The following is a 9,952-nucleotide window of genomic DNA, read 5'->3' as shown; positions in this document are numbered from 1 at the left end:
CGAATTCCCCCCGGCCCCCCCGGGGCGGCGCCGGGGCAGGAGCCGCAGCCGGAGCCGGAGCCGCAGCGGCCGCCCCGGCCCTAGGAGCGCGGGGTGCCCATAGCGGCGGGCGGCGGCGCCCCGCGAGCGGCGGCGGCAGCCTGCGGCCAAGTGCCGGCGCCCGAAAGTAAAAGGGCAGAGGCGGCCCAGGCTCCTCCTCGAGCCTGACATCACCGGAGCCGCGGCCCGGCCCGGCCCGGCCCGGCGCGGCGCGGCCCGGCCGCCCCCCCGCGCCCCTCCGCGCCGGCCGGCGGAGCGCCCGCGGGCAGCGCGCGTCGCTGCTCCCCTCCCTCTCCCCCCACCCCTTTCCCACCCCCGACCCGAACAACTGCTTTTATCTTCCAGCTAGACCCCGCCGCGCAAGCAGGACCCCCCGCCCGCCGCCTCCCTCCCCCGCCGCCCCCCGGGCCCGGCCGCAGCCCGCGCCCTGCCCCGCGGCGGGGGGCGCGGAGCCGCGCGGAGCCGGCCCCGGGCCCGGCCGCCCGCCGGCGGGGGCAGCGACCCGCCGAGGTTACGCCGAGCATTGCCACCCAGTGCTCTGCCGCGCCGGGAGGGACCGCCGCGAAGGGCAGAGCTATTCACCCTCAGCGTTAAGCTTCACCTCCGCGGCACCGGGGCAGAAGAGCAACAACTCGGTCCCGCACGCCGCCCCAGCCCGGCCCCTCCAGGGCCCCACGGGTTTCTGAAGGCAGGCGAGCCCCGTTACTGCGCGGCTGGGGCTGCGTTTGAGTTACAGCGCAACGGCGGCGGTCGCGTGCCGCAGGAAGGCGGCGATCGGTCGGGTCCGATCCCATGTAGCTGGCTGCGAGCAAACAGCTCCCGAAGCAGACGAAATCCTGCCTGGGTTGTGCAACGCTCTGCAAGACTGGAAAGTTTCTTTCCAGATGAGCACGGTGAGCATTAGGTAGCCCCAAACTTAATCCCCGTTGAGGCTGCCTTCTGGCAAGATCAAGCCCTCGCCAAATCACTTCAAATCTTTTATTGCTTATAAAGCTAACCCTCTCTCCGCTTTAAATTCCAGCAGCAGCAGCATTTCGGGCTGCAGCTTCTTGCAGTGGCGAATTTCACAGGCTGGCTGCGTGCGAGGTAAAGGATTTCCCTTGATTGTTCTAAAATTACCGTCATAACTTCGCCCTCGCGCTGGGAGCGAGCGCACAGAGCAGCAGCAAGGCTGCGCTCGCCCCGGCCGTCCCTGCCGAGCGCCGGCTCTCCGAGCACACAAACCTCCTCGCGCGGGCTGCCTCCTCCCGATGTGGCACTCGCACACCCGTCGCCCTTCCCTCGAGCTATTTCCCCATCAGGTTTAATTTCCACAAGCTGAAGGCACCCGGGCAGAAGCCGTGTTTCGTAACGGTGCTTTGCAATGCAACAAATCCAGGACTGTCTAGATATCTGTAGCTGCAGCTTTGGACAAAACACCGATCTGGTCCACATGCACCTTATTTCAGAGGTTCACTTAACCAAAAGCAAGTAGCCAACAGCCTGATGAACACCGACAAGCCCTAGAAGGCCTCTTTGCACCCGAAAGATGGCATTGATGAGCACGCACAGGCAAGTTGGCCTGGGTTTAGCTACTCATGCAGGATCTGCTCAGGGCATCTTCTGGCTCCTTCAGCCTATGCCAATTTATTTTTTCAATCTTTATGGAATAGGACATGTAAAAGAAAGCATTCTCATCACTTAGAAATGCCAAAATTCAGCGAAGTAATATGGCATCGTGGGATTGAGTTAAAGCTCGTATTAAGAGCTGCAAAGTATTTTGATATTTTGGGAGATGGCATGGGGAGATAGAGCAGTAGCTCCAATACTTGATGGTATCTTTATACACAAAACATTGGACTCCATGTCTCCCATCCCTAAGGTAATAAATCACACCAGCATTAATTAGGATTCTTCAGGAAGTTTCTGTCAGTCCCTGGAATGAAAGTCATTACTAACGAACAAATGCTACACTTTATTACATATTTTAACTATACGATACAAGTGAGGAAGTAGGGGCAAAAATATTTGTCCGAGGTCTACAGTATGTCAGCAGGACTGCTTGAGGCAAATAAAAGCTAAACCCAGCCCTGGCACAAAACAGACATAGCTCGAAGCTGGGCTCTTGTGTCCACTTCGTCTCAAACTGAACCCGGCTGCAGGGCCACGGTGCCGAGTCAGGGGCTCCGATCCCCTCCTCCGATCCCGACGCCTCTTCCAAGGGACTTTCCCTGAGTTTGTAAGGGAAGCAGCTTGCCACTCTTACTGCATCCTCCGAAGCTGTAAATCCACCAAGCAGGAAGCACGACACCGAATGCTTTACCAAAAAGCGTCAATAAACTGCTCCTACCGTTTCACTCGACAGGCACACGGAGAACAAAATCAGCAGCACGCGCAGGCAAAATAAACGTTACCGAGAGAACAGCCACGAGGAGCGCTGGCGGTGTCGAACGTCCCCGTCCCCCCGTGCCTCCGCCGCGACCCGCTGTGCTTTGCCACCGGCTCCGAAGGCAGCGACGGCGGCAGGCCCGGAGCACGGCCTTCCCGGCGGGCAGCTAAGCCCCTCTCCCAAGACTCCCACCACGAAGCGTAAGAAAGCTGCAAGAGCCGCTGGACGCCGCGCTGCTGAACCGAAGGCTCAGAGACGCGCTGCGGCGGCCGCGCTGCCCTCGAACTCGCCACGTCCTGGTTAAGCTGAATATAGGTGCAAAAACACGAGGGTGGGCAGGCCGAGGACGGGCTGTGTCGTGGGATGTGACCCGGGCTCCGAGCGAGGCTCCGGGATTCGCCCCTCGCAGCCTCCGGGGCCGTCGAAGCAGCAGCGCGGCGGCCGGCGGCTGCTCTCGAGCTGGGGCAAAGGTGCTGCAAGGGGAGCGACTGCATTTAAACAAGGATTTACCGTAAGGAAAATGTGTCTCTCCTCTCCTTTCTGGTACCAAGCCTGAACAGCGTTTTATTCACGAGCACCTGGAAAGGAAACACCAACATTCAGGCAGTTTCTTACTTCCCAAATGCAGCCCCTTTCCCCACCAGGTGCCCGATTTATCCAGGTTTCGGAGCTGTAAATTCAAAGCTGCTATGTTTTTCTAGCATGTTATTTTCTTTCTGCCCTCACTAGTTCAGTAAGGAATATTTGCTGCACTGAAGAAGTTAATTTATGAGGAGCTTTTATATTTTTAAGCCTCAGCTCCAGACATCACATGAAAACACAGGGGGGAAAATTGCCTTTTTTTTTTCTTTCTTTCTTAAAGTGAATTTCTATCTCCAGGGGTTGCAGAGGGAAGTTAGGAAGCACCAAGCAAGCGTAATTCAAAGGCTTAAAAGCCAGAGGAAAATTAACAGAGACGAGCTCCTGCAAGGGTGAAGGTGGCTGCTAGATGCTTGTGTGAGCGTGAAAGCGCAGCCAAGGCCACCGGGCGCCCGGGTTTTTGCCGCACGGTTCTGGAGCTGTTTATCCCCGTGGCGTCACTGCTTCACTGCACGCTTCGCTGGCGCGTCCCGAAATAATCGTTACAGGGCAGAGGAGACCTAAAGGCTGAGGCCGCTTCCCCCTCGTTTTTAGGAATGTGCAACTAAAAGGTGGTTTAAATGTTACCGCATGCTTGAAGAGTCAAATGGACCAGGTATGCCCTGATGTAAAATAATGTCTGATGTAAAATAAAATAATATGCTGCCGGAAGAGGCTGCGACCTGCAAAGTCTCCCAAAATTATGCATCAGCTACATTTAGTGCTTTCATTTGAAAGCAATCAGCACGTTCGATACAGGAAGAAGTTAAAAAAAAAATCCAGCAACACAGGAAGCCTCTGTGTCTAATATATTGGTATAAAACATGATTGATATTTTATGCTAATTAATTGAATTCCATCCATCACCCTGATTTGGAGGAGGAAAAATGTAATTTGTTTTTACTTTACCTTCATTTCCATACTCCAATCAGAGGGATTGGAGAACTACAACCGAAATTGCCAGGTTTTGCATTGTTTCGGTCTGAAATCACTGAAAAACAGAGGAGTTTCTGCAGAAGAGGCATTTCTGTAACACTTTGAAAGGAATAAATTTATTGGTCACTTTTTCTTCAGTTATATAGGAACCTTTCACAGTTCCAGCCAATATCACAAAACTCCTGCAGTTCACTTGAAACTCGGCCCAGATCTGTCCAAAACTTGGATCAGGCTCATAAACCTCAGACGAGTTTTAAGCTGATGATGAATTAAGGTACAAAGTGAATATTTTCTCCTCCTGGAATTTGTTATTAAAAGTCCTGAGTTTCCAAAGTGGACAGATAGTTCCTAACCGAGTAATTAATTACCTTCACCACGTCCTCTTTAGGTTGCAAGCTATACATTAATGGAGCCCAATCATCCAAAAGGCACTTAGCACCTGAACATTTTTCTCGAAAAGGGCAGGGGAGCCGTTTCACTGATTTATTTTTACAAGTAATGGTTGGCTTGTAGCTCCCCTCGAAGCAGCTTCTTCCAGATCCTTGGCATTTGGCGGTCAGGATGGATACGGATCTTGTGAACTCTTCTCATCCCTCACAGAAAAACGCACAACAAATTAAAACGATCAGACGCTCCCTGGTCAAAAATGTTGCATTTTGAATCCTGTCAATGGAAATAAAACCTGTATTTTCTGGAAAAATTGATCCGTTTAAATCTGTCTCGTGAGAAGCAAGCCTGAATTTAGGATTTATTTATTTTAAGATCCTATTGAGCCAAGCTCTGGCTTGGATAGCCTTAAGAAAAACCCAGCCATTTCAGAGCTGAGCAAAACACTGCACAGCAGCGCTGTTAAGCCCCCCCAGACAAGCCCGTGCCAAAGTTTACGAGCAGCAGTTGGATCCGATAAAGTTACAGGTGCACGTCTTTACCACCTCGTTTCTCAAAGCGACTCCGCAGCCATCCGCACGGCACCAGGCTGTCACCCGAGAGAGGGGCAGCAAAGCCGGGACCGTCCTGCGGGTATTCACGCAAAAATACACGTCTTAAGACTATTTCTTAGAGATGCCTCGTGTTCAGTCCCAGGCATCCCAGATGCATATAAAAACAACACGAAGAAGAAAGCCGCGAGGGGGGTCAGAAGGTGGCAACGGAAGCAGGACCGATCGGGCGGTTCAGCTGTAAAGCTATGCGCTGCAGCGGTTTGCTGCTGGGGTCTCTCCCCCGTAAGAGCACCGGCATCTTTAAGGCTCTTGCCACTGAGATCCTGCCTTGACCCAGGTCTCAATGCTGCTGCGCCAAATCTGGGCCTCAGTAACGTGCCGCTGTTACGTCAGGAACGTAAGCAAATCCATTCCATACCTGTTTCGTACAGAGTTTCCAAATTTATAGGTTGCCTATAATCCTTTAATTTTCTCTCTTTCATCCCAGTAATTGCTCTTTCTAGAATTCGTCAAGCAAGCCCAATAATTCAGGTAACCTTAGCTTCTCACTAATTTAAATGATAATCCTAGTTTGACCACTGTGCTTCAGCAGATCCCCTCTTCTAACCTTGCCCGTATAAATATGATGCCATTTAAAAAATGCTGTCTATCTGGCCCAGAAGTACATTGGTGAAACATACTGTCTCGCTGGCCATAGACCGTCCCAGTTACTAAATTAAGCAGTGGGATTTACAGAATCAATTCTTTCATGTATTTTGTCACAGTTCTTTGCTGCTTCTTCCAGCTCTACGTATCATGATTACCTGATATGCACACGTGAATATCGTAGGTGTGTGACTTTTTGGCCACAGTGCGCTGCAAAGTACCTCCAAGGCAAATCAAAGCTAAGAGATAGGCAAGAGGGAAGAAAAACAATGGGTTGGAATTAAGCTGCAGGTGTAAGGAGGTTGGTTCTCCTAAAATGACACACACCCTGATCCAATGTGATGATTTCAATTTACACCAGTTGTGAAGCTCTTAATCCCAGTATCTCAGCAAAACTTCACTTTTCTTCTCCCTATTTGCAGTCTTGACTATTCATACTGCAAGTTTTTCTGAGGCAGAAGATTCAGTTCAAGACACTTGCCAGCCTCACAGGAGCACAAACTCAGCGTATGCTTCCAGGCAGTACTGCAACACAAGTAACAACATATCTAAACTTCACTACCTTCTGTGCTTTTATCTTCTGCAAATGAAGCTGTCAGAACTAGATCCACCAATTTACAGTCTGAGGTCTTCAAAAAAAACAAAACAGAACTTTTACATTCACATATCTCTCAAAAACAAATGCTTTCACACCCTGACCCACCACAAAACATTCTAATTTCTCAAAAAAAAAAGAAAAAAAAAGAAAAGAAAAAAAAACTAAAGGAAGATAATTATAGATGATAACAAAACTTGCATGGCTTAAAAGATAGGAGGCCCTTTTCATACTGGTATTAACCAAACCACAACTTGTACTGGACAGATAACGCTCAGAGCTGGGTCCTGAACAGACCTTCAGGGAAACCGAATCTTCATGAAATTCACAGGATCCAAAGTCACAGTTTGGTTCTAGGATGGGAAAAAGTAACACATTCCCATCCACAGCGGGAATTCCCACCTGCTTTTCTTCCTTCCACCCATAAAACGTTAAGCTGATTTTGCACATTTTTTGAAGAATAGTACAAAAGCTACAGACTTTTACTTCATTGATTTATAGCACTGTTTAGTATGTGAAGAGCGCATGCCTCTTACCTAATTCGATGCACATGAAAATGAAGGGTTTTTATCACTGAGAACAAGTTCTGCTGCTGTTTTTGACAATGCACCCTGGTCTGCTCCTTCGATACTACTTTTCTTTCTTTTCCTTAGAAAAGCTTCTTTGTTATGCAAAGGCCTGCATACCAGTATGGCCTCGACTCATTTAGTCTCAAAAGTTACCAAGTCTGTTGGGTTATTGGATGGGAAACCATCTACAAACCTCAAAAAAAAAAAAAAAAAAAAAGCTGCTCTGATCATGCGGTTGGGGCACCCCAAACCACCACAACCATTTGGCCTTACCAGCACTAAGCCAGTGGCCAGGGGGGAAAGAAAATGCAGCCTTGATTTTCTGCCAACACTGGCTTTTCCAAAGCACAGCCTCATACGTGTTATGCCCTTAATTTATACCGGAATGAGTGGAAACAGAATTATTGGCAGAAAAGAACTGATGCTTTCACCAGTGTCCCTGATGCTGCTTGTCCCTATCACTTTGGAGGCAGTAGCTTCTACAACAAGGCTTCCCTCAACCATTACTGCTAGTTACATCAAAAGCAAACGTGCCAAGGAAGACCAACACACCCCTTTTCAAGTATAAAACAGCAAAGTTGCTCTGCTTAGAAACTGCAGAAGCAGCCACAGAAACAGTCCAATGCTGTACACTCCTCTCTTGCAAATATGATGGAATAAAACCACCAAGTGCTGATACTTAGACATAGCGGAGGGATCTAGTATCTGCTGTGCTGGTTATTCCAATGGAAGAGGCAGAAACTTTGTGGAAAGCTTCTCCAAGAGCAGCACATTGACCCCAAAAATAAGAAAGCCCAGGCATGAAGTGCTGTGCACATGCAGAGCAGTAGGCAGGAGCAACAGCTGTGTTCACACACCCTCCAGAGCTCAGCGTTGGTGGGCCCACATCTCCTGCAGGTATCTCTCTGGCTTCCTCAGGACCTCCCCAAGGGGAGAGCCTGGACCTGTGAGACCTGACTCAATCACCACTAAATAATTCTCCCTGAAGCATGCTGGTTATTGGGAACTCTGTTCAGAAGCAACTAAATGTCCTTCTCTGGGCAAAAAAGTAATGATGAGATTTGGATATTTAAGCTTTAAAGAGCAACAGCAAATCTCCCTTGGGTCACTACACCAGCAACCATGGCAGGCTTCTGCTGTTTCACTGCCACCGTGGTCTGCTATTCCCAGCAGTCCCGTGGGACACAGCCAGGTATCTCGCTGTGCTCCCACAGCCTGGTCCACACGGAAGCTACAAGGGTCAATTCAAAAGGACATGTGAAAACCAGACCCTACTCTGTCCTATGGCACATTTATCATCTCTTTCCCTCCCAGGCATCGGTAGCAACTGTTGCCATCCTATGCAGATGCCAGTCCTTCCACTGCCTTTTCCCAGTAACATCGAGGCATGACCCACCCCCATACAGAGCCAGCAAAACCCAGTGCACAGCCGAGCTCAACCTCTGAGCCCTCCAAACAGCCGTCAACCGGGCCTTCGCGCAGTGGGGTGGCTTCTTCCTGCAGCCCAGCAAAGCACGCTTAAGGCCAGCCAAACAGAAATTATTGCAGAGAACATTCAGACAAAATGGGTCGCTAAAGCAGGCGGTGGGAACGGCTGCAGCACAGGAGGGGGACAGCAGCTGCAGACTTAGTTGGCCAAAAGGATCAGGCCCCCTTCAAACCTCTACTAGCCAAAATACTACCAGCAAAATGGAAAAGTTGTTTGTATTTCTGGCCCATCACATTCTAGTTTTGGCAGAGAAGAGAAGGAATCCTGTTTTCAGGGATGCAGACGGTCCCCACTAACGAGTCACCTGGCTTTAATGAGCTCAGCTCCCCAGTGAGATGCTGGTGGTCAAGGGACGCTCTCCCTCCTCCCCAGGGAAAGGATTGCTGCAGTGTTTCAAGACGGGAAGTGAATTGTTTAGGACCTAACAAAGAAAAAGTTAACCCAGGAATTTCTACCCATTAATCACTGCATGCTGAGCTCTGGGGTTTTCTTTTGTTTAAGCTCTTTGTTACAGAGAAATGCAGGGCTGGGCAAGTCCATACTACAGGAGGGAATGCACTACACAATATTTAGATGTAACAGTGCTCTAAGCAATACCAAATTTTGCAGTAGTGTCATTACAGTTGTGTAGCAAACTGCAAAAGGCAACAATTCATCATGAGGCAGCTTGTCAGAGAGCCAGATCAGCACCGAAGAAAGTTTGCAGCTTGCCCAATTGCATTAACTGCAAAGGCCACAGCTGAGTTAATTTAATCTTAATAGCTGACAATAAAAATTGACCCTCATCAGGTGATCTTGCCATGCTTTGAATAGATAACAGCAAAGTACCAGTAAAATTCCTCAGGTTAGTCTTCACAGAAGAACCTGTACGTGCTCATAATTTTCTTCATCATGCCCCAGGACAGACATTCGCAAGTCCCATGCCTTGTTATTTACTTATTTTCTGAATTCGGCAGTGCAGAATCTGTGTTGACATTAAGAGCACAGCAAGGTACCTCCACCTGAGCACAGGTGTCTCCACTGGGTCAGAGTCCCAGGGAGCCCTGGGGAACTTCCAGTGCAGAGCCACATCCAAACAACAGATCCAAGCTCCTGGGAGCCAAGGCAGACGTACACAAAAGGAAACTCTCCTGAAAGGAACATTTCCATTGCAGAACAACTTGAGTTGACTCAGAGGCTGGCCACACAAATGTTACAACTTCCCTCTTGTGTCTATCAGGATTAATGCTTAAGACAAAGTTAAAAATATTTGTAAGTAAAAAACCTAAAGCCTAGAAAAATGAATATGCTTTCTGCAGTGCACTTGGACTGCCACTGTGTTCATTTCAGCAGGAAAGATCATTTGCTTCCCTCTTAAAGACAGCTAGGAAAACTAAACCCCAGCCAGGCCAAAATGCAAGACGAGACCCATCAGAGCCAGTAAGAGCCAAGGGCACTGAGTGCTGGGACACTCAACTGCCCAAATTCAAAGGCATCCAAAGAGCTGTCCTACAGCAAGCACGGAGAGGAATTTTTGGTTTCTCAAGCTTTTATTTCACAGAACAAGGAAGAAATAATATAAAGGCCAAAGTGTCCAGGGATTAAAGGAAATGAAAGGCAGTGATTCACTCCTCCTTTTACATATATACACATATATTTGTACATATGTGTATAAATATGTATATAGGTATGTAAAGTGTCAGAACAGATTTGTGTGGCTGGGGCTCAGCACCAGTTTACTGTGTGCCCTGCACCCTGCGCCTTTGCTCCCAC

The 9,952-nt window shown here is 49.2% G+C and overlaps 1 long non-coding RNA gene across 1 annotated transcript; it reads left to right on the top strand.

The window, feature by feature from the left end:
- Positions 1–1,059: 1,059 nt before the first annotated feature.
- Positions 1,060–4,663, top strand: LOC134142083 (uncharacterized). The gene is made up of 2 exons (XR_009958788.1): positions 1,060–1,125; positions 2,384–4,663. It is a non-coding gene; the product is annotated as an uncharacterized LOC134142083 (long non-coding RNA).
- Positions 4,664–9,952: the final 5,289 nt, after the last annotated feature.

Source organism: Rhea pennata, chromosome 6, assembly GCF_028389875.1.
Source record: "Rhea pennata isolate bPtePen1 chromosome 6, bPtePen1.pri, whole genome shotgun sequence".
Classification (NCBI taxonomy): domain Eukaryota; kingdom Metazoa; phylum Chordata; class Aves; order Rheiformes; family Rheidae; genus Rhea; species Rhea pennata.
Note: the sequence above shows the minus strand (reverse complement) of the source record. Positions and strands in the feature narration are given on the sequence as shown.